Raw genomic sequence first — 17,713 nt, 5'->3', positions numbered from 1 at the left:
AAAAACGAGGTGTCCTTCTTCACGAACACAGTCTGGGCCCCCGGACACCTAAAAAGTGCTTTTATGAGCAATCCAAGTTATCTTCCTGTGAAAGTTCACCCTTGCTCATGTCCCAGACCATGTCCCCAACAATCTGCATACTTTTTGGAACTTTTTGAACCCTTTTTGGGTGTTCAAAGTGTTCACAGACAGCGCGGGTATCTGCGAAGCACGCCCCAGCACCCCTATAAAAGGGCATACCCGAGAAGTGCTCCTCATTCTGTTCTTGGAGTTCCAGGACAGACACTGCTGAATTTTATATTCTGATAATTGCTGCCTTTGCTGTGCCTCTTGACACCATTAAAGATGGCAACCATGGCAGGTGTTCCTCCTGCTGGTGCTACTTCTGTCTCAGCAACACCCCAGGCCCCTCCACCACCACCACCTCCCCAAAGAGGAAATCCAAGATGTGCAGCCGCTCCACAGCGATCGGCATGTGCCTCCAACCAATGAACCACGAGTCTCCCAAAATCCAGACAATCTGCCTTCTGAAAGACACAGCCATCGCTATCTGCTCTCCTCTCAGGAAAAAGGCTTTCTGACAAAGTCTCTCCTTACACATCACACCCAGTAAACCTAATTGACCAATCCCTTGCTCTGCTAAGTCTTATGTGCATGCCTCTCAGCCTCAAAATCCCTGTGTGTAATACGGGCTGTCTGGAGACAACCGCAGTGTCCATGGACAAATCGTAAAATTTGAGAGTGGGAAATTAACATTTAAATCATGTGCCCCATTTCACCTTTGAGGTTGGCTCTGAAAAGAGCCTTTTTTGTTTTTTTTAAAGATGCTTAAGAAACACCTTCTATTTTGTACATTTTATTTTCCTTATTTTCCTCCAAATATCTTTACATTAGTTTCTCCAAAGCAATCCTTTTGTTCCAAAACAGCATGTCATTTCCCATAAAAGATAAAGGCATGCCATCTTCTTTAAAGTAAACAACATTACCAGAATCAATGTTGTCATTATTGCAAAATAACATACCAGCTCTAATCATAAAAGCAAACATGCCTTGGTTAATTAAACAACTAGAAACATTTTGCTGAGGACAAAAAACAGAACTATTGCCCCATACTACCCTAGGTACCAAAGCAGAAAAAATAACCGTGGCATTTGGAAGTACTTTCATGACTGCCTGAACCAAGTTTTCCACATCTTGCAAGTAGGGGCACTGACATAGCCCAAATTCCAAAGCACCACAGTGCAGGACAACTACATGTGGACTATTAAACCTAGCCATATCCTGACAAACTTCCAGCATGGTCTGCAAATTAAAACCAGGCACATTGCACCACACCACCTGCACTCCTTTTTTGTTAAAATTATTAGCCACATTCCTAGATTTAGCGTACTGCTCCAAACCATTCACAAACATGTCTCCAACCACCAATACCCTGACTTGCTCCACCTCTGCCATCTTCAGTACACACAACCTCTCGCAATACAAAGCAGAACTTCAACACCTGATTGGCTAATCCCCAAAATACACTCCCATTTCATGCTCAGAGGTCCCAGATGGGGCATGCCCTGACAACGGACAGCCGCAGTGTCCACGGAGCACGTAACACCGGGGCAGCCCTTCTACCCTTTCCACATCTCTCTCGGCACCATTCCCTCATTGGCTACTGTTAAACAGTCACACAACCATCCACCAATCACATCCAAGAATTCTACATCTAACTCCATCATCACAGTTCAGCACTTTAGATGTCCTGTTGATCACTATGAGTACAATTGGGCTGTGATTGCAAAGCACCTACAGCAACAAATACTATACAACTCTCCAAGATTTCTACTTGCAGATTCATGCACATCCACATGCATGCACACAAAGTACAGGTATGAATATTTTCTGCACAGTACATGTACAGCTCTTGTATAAATGTATATAAACAGGGTGACTGCCACTTACCCTGTATAACCTTAAAAAAAAAAGCTTACTGTCATTTCTCCCCTCTGCTATGATGAAGTGTCACTTGCAAAGTTGTCTGCTCTCCAAATTTGTATGTACCCATATTATTAACTGTAATGTGTAAACTGTTATATTCTTCATTCATTCTATCATTTGTGTAACCACTGCCACCTATTTATCCACATTTCAACCATAATAGGATTTAATGCGTTATAATGCATAGGATGTACATACAATTTCCTTTCTATACATTCTACACATTTAACATACAATCTATCATTTGAACTTCCTTTAGAAATAATTATAATAGTAATCAGACACAACACATAAAGATGTCAAACAGAGTGTCATTTCATGGTAAAAGATGGAAGAAATAACAGTACAATTGTGGGAGAAGAGTTTGTAGAGTTTTATAAAGTGACACGCAGCCAGGATGAGTACATGCATATTTATTCATGCACACAGATAGCCAATATAATTTGAAAGGCTCCCAGCTTAAACAACACCACTGCCTCGACAACTGTTTTTTTCCAATCTAAACAGCTCTCTCATTCAGCTAGTTGCCCATTCCGTTCTAGAATTTACAACAGCATTCAACTATACACAGGTGCAGTCATGTCTATCACATCATGTACAACTATGTATAAACAGTTTAGTAAACCAAGACATACAACATCTCCCCCCTCCCTTCAGTCTGCAACGCAAGTACCAAATCCTTCATTGCATGCCTTTCTTTATTTCATACTCTCCCATCTCCAAGCACCATAGGATCACCCATTAGTTTGCTAATCACCTGCAGTCGGGTAAACTTGCTTTGTCCCTTTGACACTTCTACAGGTTTTCTTATTTGAACCTTCTCCACTACAACTATCCTGGACAGTAATAAGCAATTGAACACATCAAATCATTTTGCTTTATTTCCCACAACTTCAGAAATGCATACACTGCATGCTTTTCCCCATAGTTCCTGCCATTTACCATGTATAAATAGCAAGAAAAGCACACGGTTATTTCTTCTTTCTCCTAACACAATGACACTGCCTTAAAAAGCCAAGTGTGCAGTGTGTTCTTACTATTGTAATCATTTTAAAGCATGTTCAACTGACAGATTCTAAGTAAAATATACAGAATGCACATAGGCAAAGGAAAGTGCAACTACATGCTATGCACTGTTATCAGAAAGCACTACTACTGCAATAATAAAGACATTCATGCCTAATATTAACAACAATGCTATTAACACACATATTTAGTAACTTCTTTCTTTCACAATTGCAGTGAAGACCCCTCTCCTGAAAAGAAGCAGCGCCTGAAGTACGAACCAGAACTCAGAAGAAACCTAATCGTTCCATCCAAAAAAGTAAGTGAAATACTGCCATAATGTTCTAACTGTTTCTCCAACACTGTAGAATTGTAGTATTTTAGAACACACAATTGTATTAACCCTGCAGCATTAGATTCAGTAATACTGCTTCCCCCTCAACAGCTGCATGCTTTGTATTGTCATCTGTACACCAGTATAGTAACACACAAATACGAGAATAGCCTTCCCAACCTGAAGTAGCAGCCCATTGCACAATCACACACCTCTGCATACATCCTTACCATCATACTCAGACACTCTTGCACAAAGCATACATACACTACACAACATCCCAACCCACACTTACTTTTTTTCTCCAACAGACCCCAAAGAATGCTTACCAAAAAGCAACTCTGTAGAAAGCAATGCAGAAGTAGACAAAATCAAATCAGTCTCCAAAATAAGCATCCACCTCTAGCAGAATTTGTACAAAAAGTTCCAACAAAACAGCTAAAACAGTCACTTAGTGAAACAAAAACAGCTTCCAGTACAGAAACGTTGCCTCCTCTTTCAAAATGTAAAACGAAACAGAAAGTGATTAACAAGACTGCAGCTACCACTAGTGAAAACATTGCACCTATACATCTTGATGTAGCTGCAAGTAAGCATACCAAAACAATGATTTTACAAATAATTTTCCGCCACAGAGTCCTTCAGAACATTATAAAAACAGGAGAGAAATCATGCACAACCCTTAAAACCTACCGTAGAAAATTAATCCTTGAAGCTCTCATAGTCAGTGCAATCCTTGTCAAAAGGAAATTATTTATTTTAGTGTTAAGCATAATGAAACCACTAACAAAACTAAGTATTAAACTACAAAAAAGACTTCTCAAGACTTCTCAATGAACAAAATATCAACAAAGATAGCTTCACAAACATCTGTGGAGATGAATGGAGTCACACCACGAGCACAGAACCATATTTCAATGAAGAAGCATAAAAACAAAAGCAAATGAACCCAATTGCCATACATAGCAGTGGACAAGGGTACAAAAGACTTAATAATACTATTATGGAACAAGAAACGCTGCTCACAAAAATATCCCCAGAAAACTTAGTATCAACTCTCCATTGCACTGAGCCAATGCGTCCAGTCAACAAATGGCTGCGCACATCAATGTGCAACGTAGCCAAAAAATCTTTCACATCTTTACGCCAGTTCCTCAATCAGTATGTGAAAGGCAAAGACAAATTGAAAATAAAACTATTACAAAATATGGACTCCTGTCCAGTGCGCAAATACACAGGACTACAAGGCCATTCATAAGCCTGCATTTCTGGACCTATTTGCAAAAGCACCTTCCACCATATCAGAATGTTATCAACACACCATTCAACCATAAGAAATCATGTTTATAAACTGTACTATGCCAAAAGTCCTGCCTTAGCACTAGACAATTTAAATGACAATTTTCTACATGGTACAGCCAAAGATCTACTCAAAGAAATAGAGTATATCCACTTAAAAAATGCAATTGCTTTAGAACAGACTTGCAACAACTTTACAGATGGCAACCGTCTACTACACACTTTTTATAAGAATAGCCCAAAAACTGGATACATAATTTACAAAATAGAAGGCAATGAATATTCCTAGTGGTTCCAATTAGCTCTCTAACTTAAAGCAGAAAACAAGTACAAAATCACTGTCCCCTTAATACGTTGCAGTTACTGCAATGCAAAACTTGACAACAACCAAACACCTTCACGTGCTATCACAAATAACATCATAATTCAAACAGTGCACTGATTTCAAGCAATAATACGCCTTCACCCAAAAACAGCAAAACTACCTTCCTCTGAATGAGTGAAAGGCATTTGCGGCAAAGTAGTTTGTTTGCCATTAGATCTCAAAGAAAATGTACACACTCTGGGAGTGCAACATCCAATAGATTAATCTTTAACTATCTTGGTAAATGGCGTACCTACAAAAGACAAACCAATTTGGCAACAACTCTTGAACTTACATAAAGTTAGACAAGCCCTGCAATATCTAAAAGATAACAATGAATACTACAAAGAAATAAATATTAAAGAAAACCTTAGGGAAACCACTGAAATAATTGAAGACTCATCAGAAACGGGTCAATTTCAACTTCTAGATCCTTCTACAGAATCCAATATTTTAGACCATTATACAGTCTGACTGACTTGACACTTGGAACATGAATTGGACTTTTCCAGATGGGATTTGGCCCCAATTACTAACTGGACTGCAATAAAGCAGACTATCGGGACTGCAAAACTTCAGGAACTGTCCGGATTTCAGAAAGGCAAAGTGTAATGCCAAAACACGTGTCATCCAAAAGAGCCTAGAATTATCACAAAAACAAAAAACTACACACAGACGGACTTGAATGCTTTCAATTTTTTGTTGGGAATAGCATAAGTCATATATGTGAAGACAGGAAATACTGGCACAGAATATTAGCATGTCCACACTTAGATAGAATTGTGAACATTAGCCTGCATCGCGTCTAGACAGAATTGCGAATATTAGCATGTCCACACTTAGATAGAATTGTGAACATTAGCCTGTGTCGCGTCCGGACAGAACCGTGAATGTTAGCATGTCTGCTCTTAGATAGAACTGGTAAATATTAGCATGTGCACACTTAGATAGAATTGTGAATATTAGCATGTCCACACTTAGATAGAATTGTGAACATTAGCCTGCACCGCATCTAGATGGAACTGTGAATATTAGCATGTCCACACTTAGATAGAATTGTGAACATTAGCCTGCGTCGCATCTAGATAGGATCTTGACTGAAAGATAGCATGCCCGCACCTACATGAGACTTGAATATTAGCATGTGCCACACCCAGAACTGTGAACACCAGCCTGCACCGCATCTAGATAAGGCTGTGAATGTTAGCATGCCCACATCAAGATAGAATTCTGAATATTGGCCTGCGCCGCATCTAGATAGGATTGTGAAGGCCTACAAGTGCCACACTTAGACAATACTGTGAATGTTAGCATGCAAAAGGTCAGGTAACCCACTAACCAATATAACCTCAAACTCTGCATACTTATCTCACTCAAAAACTCACACAACCATCTCTCGCACAACAAGCCGCACGCACGTCACAACACTGCAACAACACATAAGCTGGAGCAACAGCACACGCGGACTGACACCGATCCAATACCTGCACCAAAGCTCAGCACCCAGTGTCTACCGAGTTGAAGCTGCCAACAGAACACCACTCCTCTCACTATCCTACTCCTTCTTCACCTTACTAACCCATCCCCCCCCTTATCGTTTGGAGATCCGCCAGAGCGCCTGGGGACCAATTCCGTTGGTGACGGTGCGCGGTACAAATACCTTTAACATTTAACATTTAACAAAGAAAGGTGCAAGCAAAACCAAAACATTTTTTCCATTATATAATTCACCCATTACACCCTAAAGACACCATAGATGATGCACTGGAAACTTACAAAATGTGACAAGCCAAAGGATCTCCAATCAGCATATGGGAAAAAAGTATAGAAGCACGTGCCTTTCCTCTACTCTTTCCTACTGAAAAAGGAAGAAGGTACGATGATAGACCCACACAAACAACAGCATCAGAGTACCACTCTTTACAAATGTATTCTGAAGACCCCAGATTCAGACAAAACGTGGAATACATATTCCACCTTCTCTTTGAAAGTGAACCAGCACATTTATGCTACGGAGTTGCACACACATTGAAATCAGGTACCCATTTTTGAAATATGTCAGCTACGCAATTACTACAAAAAGTGCAAGAAAAATATGAGGTTTTAGAGTCAAGCATTACAAATCTTTTAGCAAACCTGCGTGGTACAAAGAATACTGGTTCCGACATCACAGAGCTGTACACTGTATGATAAGAAACCCTGGCCCACCCACTTGGTTTGTGACATTAAGTTGTGCAGAATATGCAATGGAAGCTTTACACGCTTTCATATGCATAGCAAAAAAAACAAAACAAATATAGATATAAAAACACCAGGAGATCTCTGCTTTCTAGATCCTGTAAATGGATCAAGATATTTCTATCATTGCTTCATTGCTATGCTACACTTCATTTGTAATAAAACTGTTCCTCCCCTCGGAGAAGTGCAACACTTCTTTTGGAGAAAAGAATACCAAGCCAGAGGAGCACCACACATCCACATGCTTTTGTGGATTAAAGAATGCTCCTAAATTTGGTCAGGACAGTGATGCCACGGTTTTGCAATTCATCCACAAATATGTCACTTGTAAAATCCCTTCACAAACCACACATAGGGCCTCATTACGACCCAGGTGTTAAGGGTTAACGCCGTCGTTAACCCTTAACGCCTATTCTGATTTTAACGGCTGCTCTTAGCAGCCATTAAAATCCATGGCGCTAACCTGCCATGATGCTAATTATGCCACCGTAATTTACGGTGGCGTAATTAGCGCCTTCCCCACTCCCATTATGCCCTATGGGGCAAAAATGGGAATGGGGAAGGGAAAATGGGAAATGGGGATTTACCGCCCCACTCACCTTGGAATGGGGCGGTAAATCCGCCATCCACCAGGTTGTAAACGTAGTTTACACCATGGTGGTAAAGTTGGCGCAATTAGCGCCTGGGTCATAATGACCCCCATAGTGACCTTCATGCACACATTTTACAATTTCAAAGACACAAATGTGGGAAGTATTGTCGTCGCAAATATAAAAACAAAGGGAAATACTACACCAAATGCCGCGTTGGTTTCCCTAGACCAATTTCAACAACAGGTCAAGTAAACAACTTCATGTCTTCAGTTAGACATAGTGTCAAAGGTAAATCACCTAGGAACACATAAAAAGAACAGAAGGATCAAAATACATCAATTATTACAATGCAATCATTGCCCTCCCATGGAATGCAAATATAGATGTGCAGTAAGTACATTGCAGACAATCCCACTGCAGTTGCAGGATATGTCCCAGCCTACTTAACTAAAGCAGAAAAAACAGAACTTCAAGACCTCTGGGATGACATATCACCTGACAAAACACTATCACAGAAATTGTACAGTTTAGGCATAAAAATGTGCTCTCATAGAGAATGTGGCTGCTATGAAGCTGCAGACCATTTAACCGGTACTGCCTTGTATGGACAATCTCAAAATATGGTATGGCTGTCTTGGTCCTTTTAAATCTAGAAAAAGAGTTCTCAAATCATATGAAGACATAGAAACAATAGCCAAGACATTTTTACTGGACACATACTACCCAAACAGGAGTACCACTTTGGAAACCATATGTCTCTACCAAGTAGCCCAAAACTTCACATACAAAAATAATATTAAACCAATGAAAAGAAAGGTAGACACAGAGTGGAAAATTGTGAAGGAAGCTTAGTGAAACTCACCAAACAAAGCTTAATTATTCACATCAAATTGTCATTAAAAACTCCTCAATATAAAGAACTGTATTACATGTCCCTGTTAAAACTTTTTAAACCATGGAGAAAAGAAGAAGATTTACTAGATAAATATGACTCCTATGGAGACACTTACAAAGCAAATGAAAGCACTATAAAAGACATAAACTTTACACAGTATAAAACGATGTTGGACAATGAACAGCAACATGAAGAAGAACTTCAGGTGCAACTAGATGTGGTCACTCCTGACAGTAGTCAACCTTCTGTAAAAGGAAGCCAAGAACCACTTGGACAGCCACTAATAGCAAATAATGCAGAATTAGCCATGACAAAAGAAGAAAACACCATGTGTCAGTATGAGCAATCTACAGAAGACTTTGATCTACTAAAATTACAACTAAACAATGAGCAGCGTAGCATTCTCCAAGAAGTAACAAAACTAATTGAACATGGTGTGCAAGATGAAAGTAAAATATTATACCTGCCAAGACTAGAAACCTATACTGCTATCTGTGAGTGGTCAAGCTGGTTCAGGCAAAACATTCCTAATCAAAATCATCAGCAAGTTCCTCCAACAATTGACAAACAAACTGTCAGCTTGTGTAACTGCCCTCACAGGTTTAGCTGCATACAAAATTGGGGGTGTCACTTCACTTTATACGGATTACTACTCCTTCCAGTAGAACACCAAAAAAAATCAGACTATTACAAACTTTCTCCTGAAGCTGCAACGGAACTATGCAGAGTTTTCAAACACATGAAAATGCTGCTAATAGATGTGGTAAGCATGGTTTCCAGTCTAATGATAGCCTTCATTCACCTCAGATTACAAGACGTACTGAAAACAAACTTTGAAGAACTCTTTGGCGGAAAACACATTATAGTTTTCAGAGATCTTCTTCAATTAACACCAGTTAAAGGTGAACCTGTTTTTAAAACCTTCGGGCACAAACTATGCCGTAAAGCTCTTGGCAGCATAGGAAATGTCAAGCTTTGGCAACATTTCTAATACAGAGAATTAAAAAAACATGCATCAGTCTGCAGACCCCACATACGCCAACTTTTTAAAAAGTATTAGAGTTGTTGTACTATCTCAAGAAGCACAATCTATATTAAAAACCAGACACACCCATGCACTCTATGGCCATATCTCATGTGCTACTGATGTCATGTAACAATTAGCACACACAAATGTAAACTGTATGTCCTTGATGCCAACTCTTGCAAGCTGTTCAAAATTTAATGAAACAATGTTAAAAAAAGAAATGTAACCAATACTTCAAATTTGCTCCACAGACAAACTGGACATACATGGTATGACACTACCCATGTGTCAACAAGCCACAACAAGGCTGCATACCTTATAAAATGCTATCTCTATCTCTAACACAGCTGGTTTGGAGAAAATATTAAAATTATCTTTAAACTGTAGAGTAATGCTTAAACGTAACTTTGGTGTGGACCAAGGACTAGTTAATGTAGCACTTGGTACAGTTGTTGGCTTTCAAACATACCCACGTGACAACAACATTCAATTTGTCAATATTCTCTTTGACAAACTATCAGAAGTTTAAAGGATAGGACACTCAACAGCCCGCTTCCTTCTTTTCAAAGACATGTATGTACGCAGAGAACAATTTTCTCTAACTTTAGCATATGCAGTCACCATTCACAAATCACAAGGTCATACCCTAGATAAAGCATTGATAGATATTGGTAGCACAGTCTTTAAAGACGGCATGAGCTATGCTGCACGATCACGCTTACATACACTTGACAGACTATTTCTAATCAACTTTGATGCAAGTAAAGTAAATGTAGATATTCCTTGTATTCTAGAATACAATGGACTGCATTCACTCTGCATCCCCATCTAAAAACCTATCCGGTTCTGCAAAAAGCAAAACTTTCTAAAAGAATACTACTTAAGACTCAAACTAAGCAGGATCTCACAGCATTTCCTCCAAAGAAAGTAAAAGAAGCTAATAATTCATCAAGGAACACAACCAAAGAAGAATCTACTGCTCGAACAAACTCAACTACCTCTTCAAAGAAACAACGCACACTCCGAACAAATTACTTGGACACAGAACTGTCTGGTCCATTCATATTTTCAAATACAACTGGTGTAAATTGCTACACAAATGTAGCAATCAATATTCTATTCCAATTGCCAACAATTACTGAAAACATTTACTTACACGGGACAGACCAATTGTGTTTGCAAATGTTAGTCCTTCACAGAAATGCAACCAACAATCCTGGCAATACTTACAGTGTTTCTGGAATAAGGCAAGAATTAGACTACTGTGGTGGAATGGTCAAATTCACTATAAACACACAAGAAGATCCACAACAATGTCTAATGTACTTACTACAAGTACTAGAAAACAAAAACATACATATACATGTGGAAACATACATGCACTCTTTGCAGCCATGTAGCACAAGTAGAAGTTCCAAATGAACGCTTCCTATATTATCCGTACCTAACTGTGAATCCATTCCATTTCAGCAATTTGTACAAAATCAAACCATAGCAGATTATGTACTACCTACAATTCAGATAATCGCTCCACCTTACAAATACAGACACATAGTAAATAAATAATAGTAATGCATGTACGTTTCAATGCAGGTGGAGCCAAAAACAACTGCAAGCTGACTGGATTCACGCATGGTCAAGTATCACTTGGTAAGAAATACTTCACAACAATAGGTATAATCTACCATTCTTTATGCTGATAATCTTGTTTGAATGTCGAAATCTCCGCAGGGACTGCAGAGATTGCTAGAGGCACTTTCCAAATATGTAGAGGAGAACTTTTTGACCATCAATTTGATAAAAACAAAAGTCTTAGTTTGTCACAAAAGTAACTCTAAGAGCAAAAAGAAATATCAGTGGATGTTGCAAGGCAAAGTGTTGGATCATGTTTATCAGTATACATACTTGGGTGTAATTGTAGTGAATAAATTAGATGACATAGCTCATCACCAATGTTTGGAGCTAAAATTAAACAGATCTATGTTTCAAGCTACAATTATCGATGGTAAATATGGGAAGTTCTCCCTTCAGTCCACCTTAATATATTTTCTGCAGAAAACATCTCCCATTATTCTATATGGTGCCGAAACTAAAAACCCAATCACTGAAATTACATGGAATAAATTGGAATTTTGGTTTTGGAAACGTGTTCTGAAGTGCCAGGATGTGTCCCAGGTGTAATGATTAGATACTAACTGGGTGTGATCTCACTTTATGCACGTTACATATGGCAGGTCATTGCACTCTTTAGGAAATGCCTTTTGGCGCTTGATTCAACATTACTCATAGGTATTTTATCGCGACATATGTTTCGATCTCAAGATCTGTTTACCGGGAGATGGGGAGTGACTGCTAATCGTGCTTTGACTAATGCTAACATCACACTTGATACCTTGTTGCTTAATCACACCAAAGCAAAAACATTATTGTTCCAACTAGATTGGATTCAAACCAGACGCAAATGTATGAAGTATCAAAATTTAAATGACCAACCATATGCACATAAGAAATATAGTCAACCTGAAAAATATTTAGATTACTCTCCTTCAGCCCAGCATAGACTTGTGCCTACGTTTCACCCTTTGGCCTACCAGGCAAATTCAGCATAGGCGGAAAATAAGTGTATTGAATATGCCTGTTTGCCGATTTTGCAATATAACAGATGATAGTAGAGACCTTGAATCATTTGATAACATCATGCAAACACTTAAGTTACCAACACAAGCAGTTTCTTGACAACTCTTTAATTATGTATGGAAAATTATCGGCTGATCATATGTGGGAAATGATGTTCTCATTTTTTTTGGTATCTCTCAGAATTGGGACTATAAACTTTCTGCAAGCCCCAAAACTTGATGATTCTTAAATGAATTAGTTACTTGGAATTATATGAATCAATGAATCATTTACTGATGGAAACTGGTTGCTGGTGGTTTACTGTTAAATACTGTTAACGTGTCATATAGTTAAATGGGTCTTTCTTTTTTTACCTTTTTACTGTTGTACTGATGTCTAAAAGAATCTTTTATTGGAATATGATGAATTTCTATATTTGTAACTGTAAGAACAATAGCGATTGTATAAATGTTTTTAATTTTTGCATTCATATATGTGATAAATTAAATTGTAAACGTTGATTAATTCAGCTAAATACAATAATCATAATTATAATCTACCACGCAGGAGCCACAACCAATGCAGGTCACTACACTGCATATATATAAAATATATAAAAGATATTGTGCATGGTTCGAATGTAATGATACTACCATTACTCTAAAACAGAGATTACCAGCAAATCTTGTAAACACTTACTTAATATTATTAAAACTAAAATGTAATAACTAATCTGTGTCTGAACATAAACAAAACTTAAACTTAAAAACTATGAACAGTTAGAATACGCCAACTGGTATCTAACTGCCCCAAAAATCTGCAACAAGCCAACAGATAGATGAATAACACTAACATGGAAATATAGAATACACCAACTGCTATCTAATTGCAACTACCACCACTTCGAAACCAAAAACCATACACCTATTCAATTCCTCCTAATGAAATCAATGAAAGAAATATATTGTACCAAAACATAGAAAGGTTTTTTTTATTAATCCAGCATGGATTTTTTTTTCCCCACAGACCTAATGATTTAATAAACAAACACAGGAACGGAGCAGATTGCACAGTACATTGGTGTGAACTATAGTAGTTCTAAAGTACTAACTATGAGGGTCGACAAAATATAGAAATGTCTACTATGCAATGCAATACTCATTACAATCTACCTACACTAACATGTGATTTTTTTCTTTTATCACAGTGATTGAAAAAAAAATGTCTGCTCCAACTACCCATGTCATGAAAAAACTGCATAGAACCACAAAAAGTCAAACAGTAAGTATATAATGATTGGACTCACAAACACCACAGCATAAAACACCCATTCAAGCAAACACCTGACCACAGACTACAATCCAAAAGGTTTGCTTCCATGGGTATTTTAGGCTGCAGTGTTTGTTGCCAAACACTACAATCTTGACTGCATAGCCTGGCCAAAACTCTACATACAGTCTGAACAAAGGAAACAGTAAGCACATAACGACTGGACTCTCAAACATCATAAAATAACACAACCATGCAAAGGAACACCTCACCAATAAATACAACCCAAAATGTCTACAGTCTTCAATACAAACATTCTAAACACAATCTAACAAACACATCAGCTCACTACCCTATAAACACTATTACACTACTGCCAATCAGTACTCATTTTTTTTTAAAACATACCCCCTAAGCAGCCCACATACCACAGTCAAAAAAGTTTGGCAACATTGTTGTATTATGCTGCAGTGGTTGTGGCCAGGGCCTAGAGTCTTGGGTGCATGGCCGAAGGGACAGAAGAAATGTCTGTAAATTGGTTAACTCTTTAAAGTCATACAAGTGAAACACTTGTGTATAGGCGTGTTATAAATGCTATAAATGCCACATCATATCATATCATAGCACTGTGAGCAGTGTATTAATGCCATCTGAGAAATAGATTGAATGTTGCACATTGAGAGCCTTTATGCACAGATAGAGCCCCTGAGTGATTTGGGTTGGTTATTATGACTAATAACCGCCAATTTGATTACATCCTTCAATGCAATGTGGAAGACATATATAGGATGATCATTGGAACCCGTAACTCCAGAGCACCCAGACCTAATCAAATGTCAAATAGACTATTCTAGGGCGACTTGAAAACATGGGTGGTAATAATAAATGTACTTTTTGATGAAATTCTGAAGAGAGGGAACCTTCCTGCTATCTGGTGGACATCCTATATTTTACTCATATTCAAACATGGTATTAGATTGGACCCAGAAAATCTTCGGCCATGCACCCACGCCAACTTTCCAATTCTTGGTCTAACAGAAGCAGCAGTATCCCCTCACATCTGATACATAAAGATTAAAAAAGATGGGGCCAGGATGCATCCTTGCCTTAAGCTGTTACAGGTTGCTATTTTCTGGTTGCTATTTTCTGAGATCCCCTTGTGATTAATCCGCACCTGCACATTAGAAACTTTATGCAGCTTGATGACCAGTTTTAAAATCTGTCAAGGATTACCGAGCCATGGAGTTTTTGCCAAAGTCTATTTCGAAACACCTTGTCGAATCCAGAGGATAAGTCAATGGCTATTAAATGCATGCCTTTGTACTTTCCTTTATTGACTGAATCCTGAAAGCACCCTATAATGAACACATTAAGATTAGTCCCATGCAGTTTTCGGAATCATGTTTGATTTGTATTAATGTGTCCACTGCCTATCGCCCTATCCTCTAGATGTTTCAGTACCAGACTTGAAATGATTTTACTATCCGCGTTTAGTATAGTGATTGGGCGATAGATTTTTTTGGGTCCAATCTAATACCATGTTTGAATATGGGTAAAATATAGCTGTCCACCAGATAACAGGAAGGTTCCCTCTCTTCAGAATGTCATCAACTATTATTTTTAGTATTACCACCCATGTTTTTGAGTCACCCAGAATAGTCTATTGGGCATTTGATTAGGTCTGGGTGCTCTGGAGTTACAGGTTCCGATGATCATCCGATATATGTCTTCCACATTGCATTGAAGGATGTTATCAAATTGGCGGTTATTAGTCATAATACCCAACCCAAATCACTCAGGGGCCCTATATGTGTATAAAGGCTCTCAAGGTGCAACATCCAATCTGTTTCGGAGATGGCATTAATACTCTGCTCACAGTGCTATGATATGATATGATGTGGCATTTATAACACACCTATACAAAAGTGTTTCACTTGTATGTCTATAAAGAGTTAACCATTTCCAGAAATATCTTCTGTCCCTTAAACGAAGACAGGACATCATTTCCTTCTCATCCGCCTGTAGAAACAAGGCTTTATGGTTTTTCACCCAATTTTTAAATTGTTGCTAAACTTTTTTCAGTCTCTTGTTTTTCCCCATATCATTTGTTTTACACTGTGTTACATACATCTTAAAATGAGCTTTGTTTTTCTTTTCCCGACCTCAATGACCAACTCTTAAACTCTCCCATTGCGTTGCCATAGATTTTGACTTTCCGTTGTGCATTGAGGAAGAGCGACACTGAGTATTCCTGACCCATCACACTTGATGTTGCCAGTTGGCTGAGTCTACCATCCTTTACCATGTCACATGGGTTTGAATAGATTGAACTCCCAAAGTCAATAACTGAGATAAAGCTACAATGCCACATAGGTTTCCACTTATTTTTCCTTCAAACGCCCCACCTCTGTTAATAAAGTTCGACTCATTTTGAGCATAGGCATTACTAACAGGGAGGGGCACTTATTACTTTTTTTTGATTGTTTAAGGGACTTAGTTTTAGTCACCCTAAGTTTCCTTGGGTCATCCAGTTGTGGACCTCTTGCTCACAGTGCTCAGAGAGGCACAGACCCACTTCACTGAGGCTGAAACACGTGTCTGGGGTTGCTGTTGTTACTCTTGTTCAGAAGAGAATTGTCATAGCATTTCGGTGCTGTACTGCCCTGTGGGCAGGACAACGACTGTTATGAAAATGTGAAAGGTACAGTGAGATGAAGTGAATACCTTTCCAATGAACAGTAATTTAGCTGTGTTCGTTCTCGCAGAGGGGCGCCTATGACAATTTTTGTTTGGGCATTACTAGCTTTCGGCATTGCATTAACACTGTCCACAACACTAGAACGCTATCCCCTTCTATAAGCAATCCCTGAGGAGCCCCACTATTGGGGGGTGCTCCTCAAATCCAGAGGCATCTAGGCCCTAGTTGCAAAACATGCATAGTACATTGGTAAAGTGCAGGAGTAAGCATATGGGTTACAGGCAGAGTAGGTAAGTGTGTACAGGTTGGCAAGGCCTCGCCTCATGGTGTGGGGCCCCATCAAGTATGCCGGTACAAATAGCTAAACAGCTACATTAGAGTGGGTGCGCAGATTGGAAAGCCTCACCGCAAGGTGCGGGCGGCTACGTCAAGTATGCAGGTGCAAATAGGTGAAAAACGACATTAAGTTGGGTGCACAGATTGGAAAAGTCTCACCTCATATTGTGAGGGGCTACATCAAGTATGCATGTACAAATAGGTGAAAAGTGACATTGGACTGGTTGCACAGTTTGGAAAAGCCTCACCTCATGGTGTGGGCGCAACATCAAGTATGCAGGTACGCATAGTTAAACAGCAAAATTAGCGTGGGAGCACAGCTTGGAAAAGCCACACCTCATGGTGCAGGGGGGTTGTATGCGGGTATAGGTAGGTATAAGGCAATATTAGAGTAGGTGCACAGTCCAGTAGAGTCTCACTTCGTGGTGGAGGGGGGCTATGTTGCTAAATCAGGACTTGTGTGCAAAAGTTAGGCAGATATTCCATGGTATGAATACACTGATAGGGTTCGAGTGACAGTAGTATCAGCCAGGTCTATAAACATCGGGCAATATGGATCAGGAGGCGGGGGTGAGCTGGTTCATGTGCCATACCGTCATCCGCTTGTGATTACAATGGAAAAAGGTGCTGCTGACACATCATCCGCCACAAGAATGCTTACACAGAAGTACACCTCGAGGATGGGGCCTCGTGGAAGTGACGACAGGCAGGCTTCAAGTTGGGCATAGATAAAGAGAAGTGCAAGGTGAACTGAATGGGCATAATTTGAGGGCAGCTACGCTTACCTTTGATACTGCTTTGTGAGGTGCAACAATGAACAATTGGAGGCAGGGCTTGGTGTTGCGGCGATCGGTAATGCAGTGAAGTGTGGGGTTAAGATAAATGAAAGGGGTGGTCGGCACTTCAGACACCACCAGACAGGCCAGATAAGATGCAAGGACCTTAAGAGTGGGCCTTAGGAGGGGAGCTGGCTTTGCCTGCAGGCTCCCCGGATTGGGCAAAAAGAGTTAGAGAGCGGCCAATCAATGGCGAATAGGGCTGGCTCGAGGTTAC

The sequence above is a fragment of the Ambystoma mexicanum genome, chromosome 10 (genome assembly GCF_040938575.1).
Source record: "Ambystoma mexicanum isolate Mex_15411 chromosome 10, UKY_AmexF1_1, whole genome shotgun sequence".
Taxonomy (NCBI): domain Eukaryota; kingdom Metazoa; phylum Chordata; class Amphibia; order Caudata; family Ambystomatidae; genus Ambystoma; species Ambystoma mexicanum.
Note: the sequence above shows the minus strand (reverse complement) of the source record.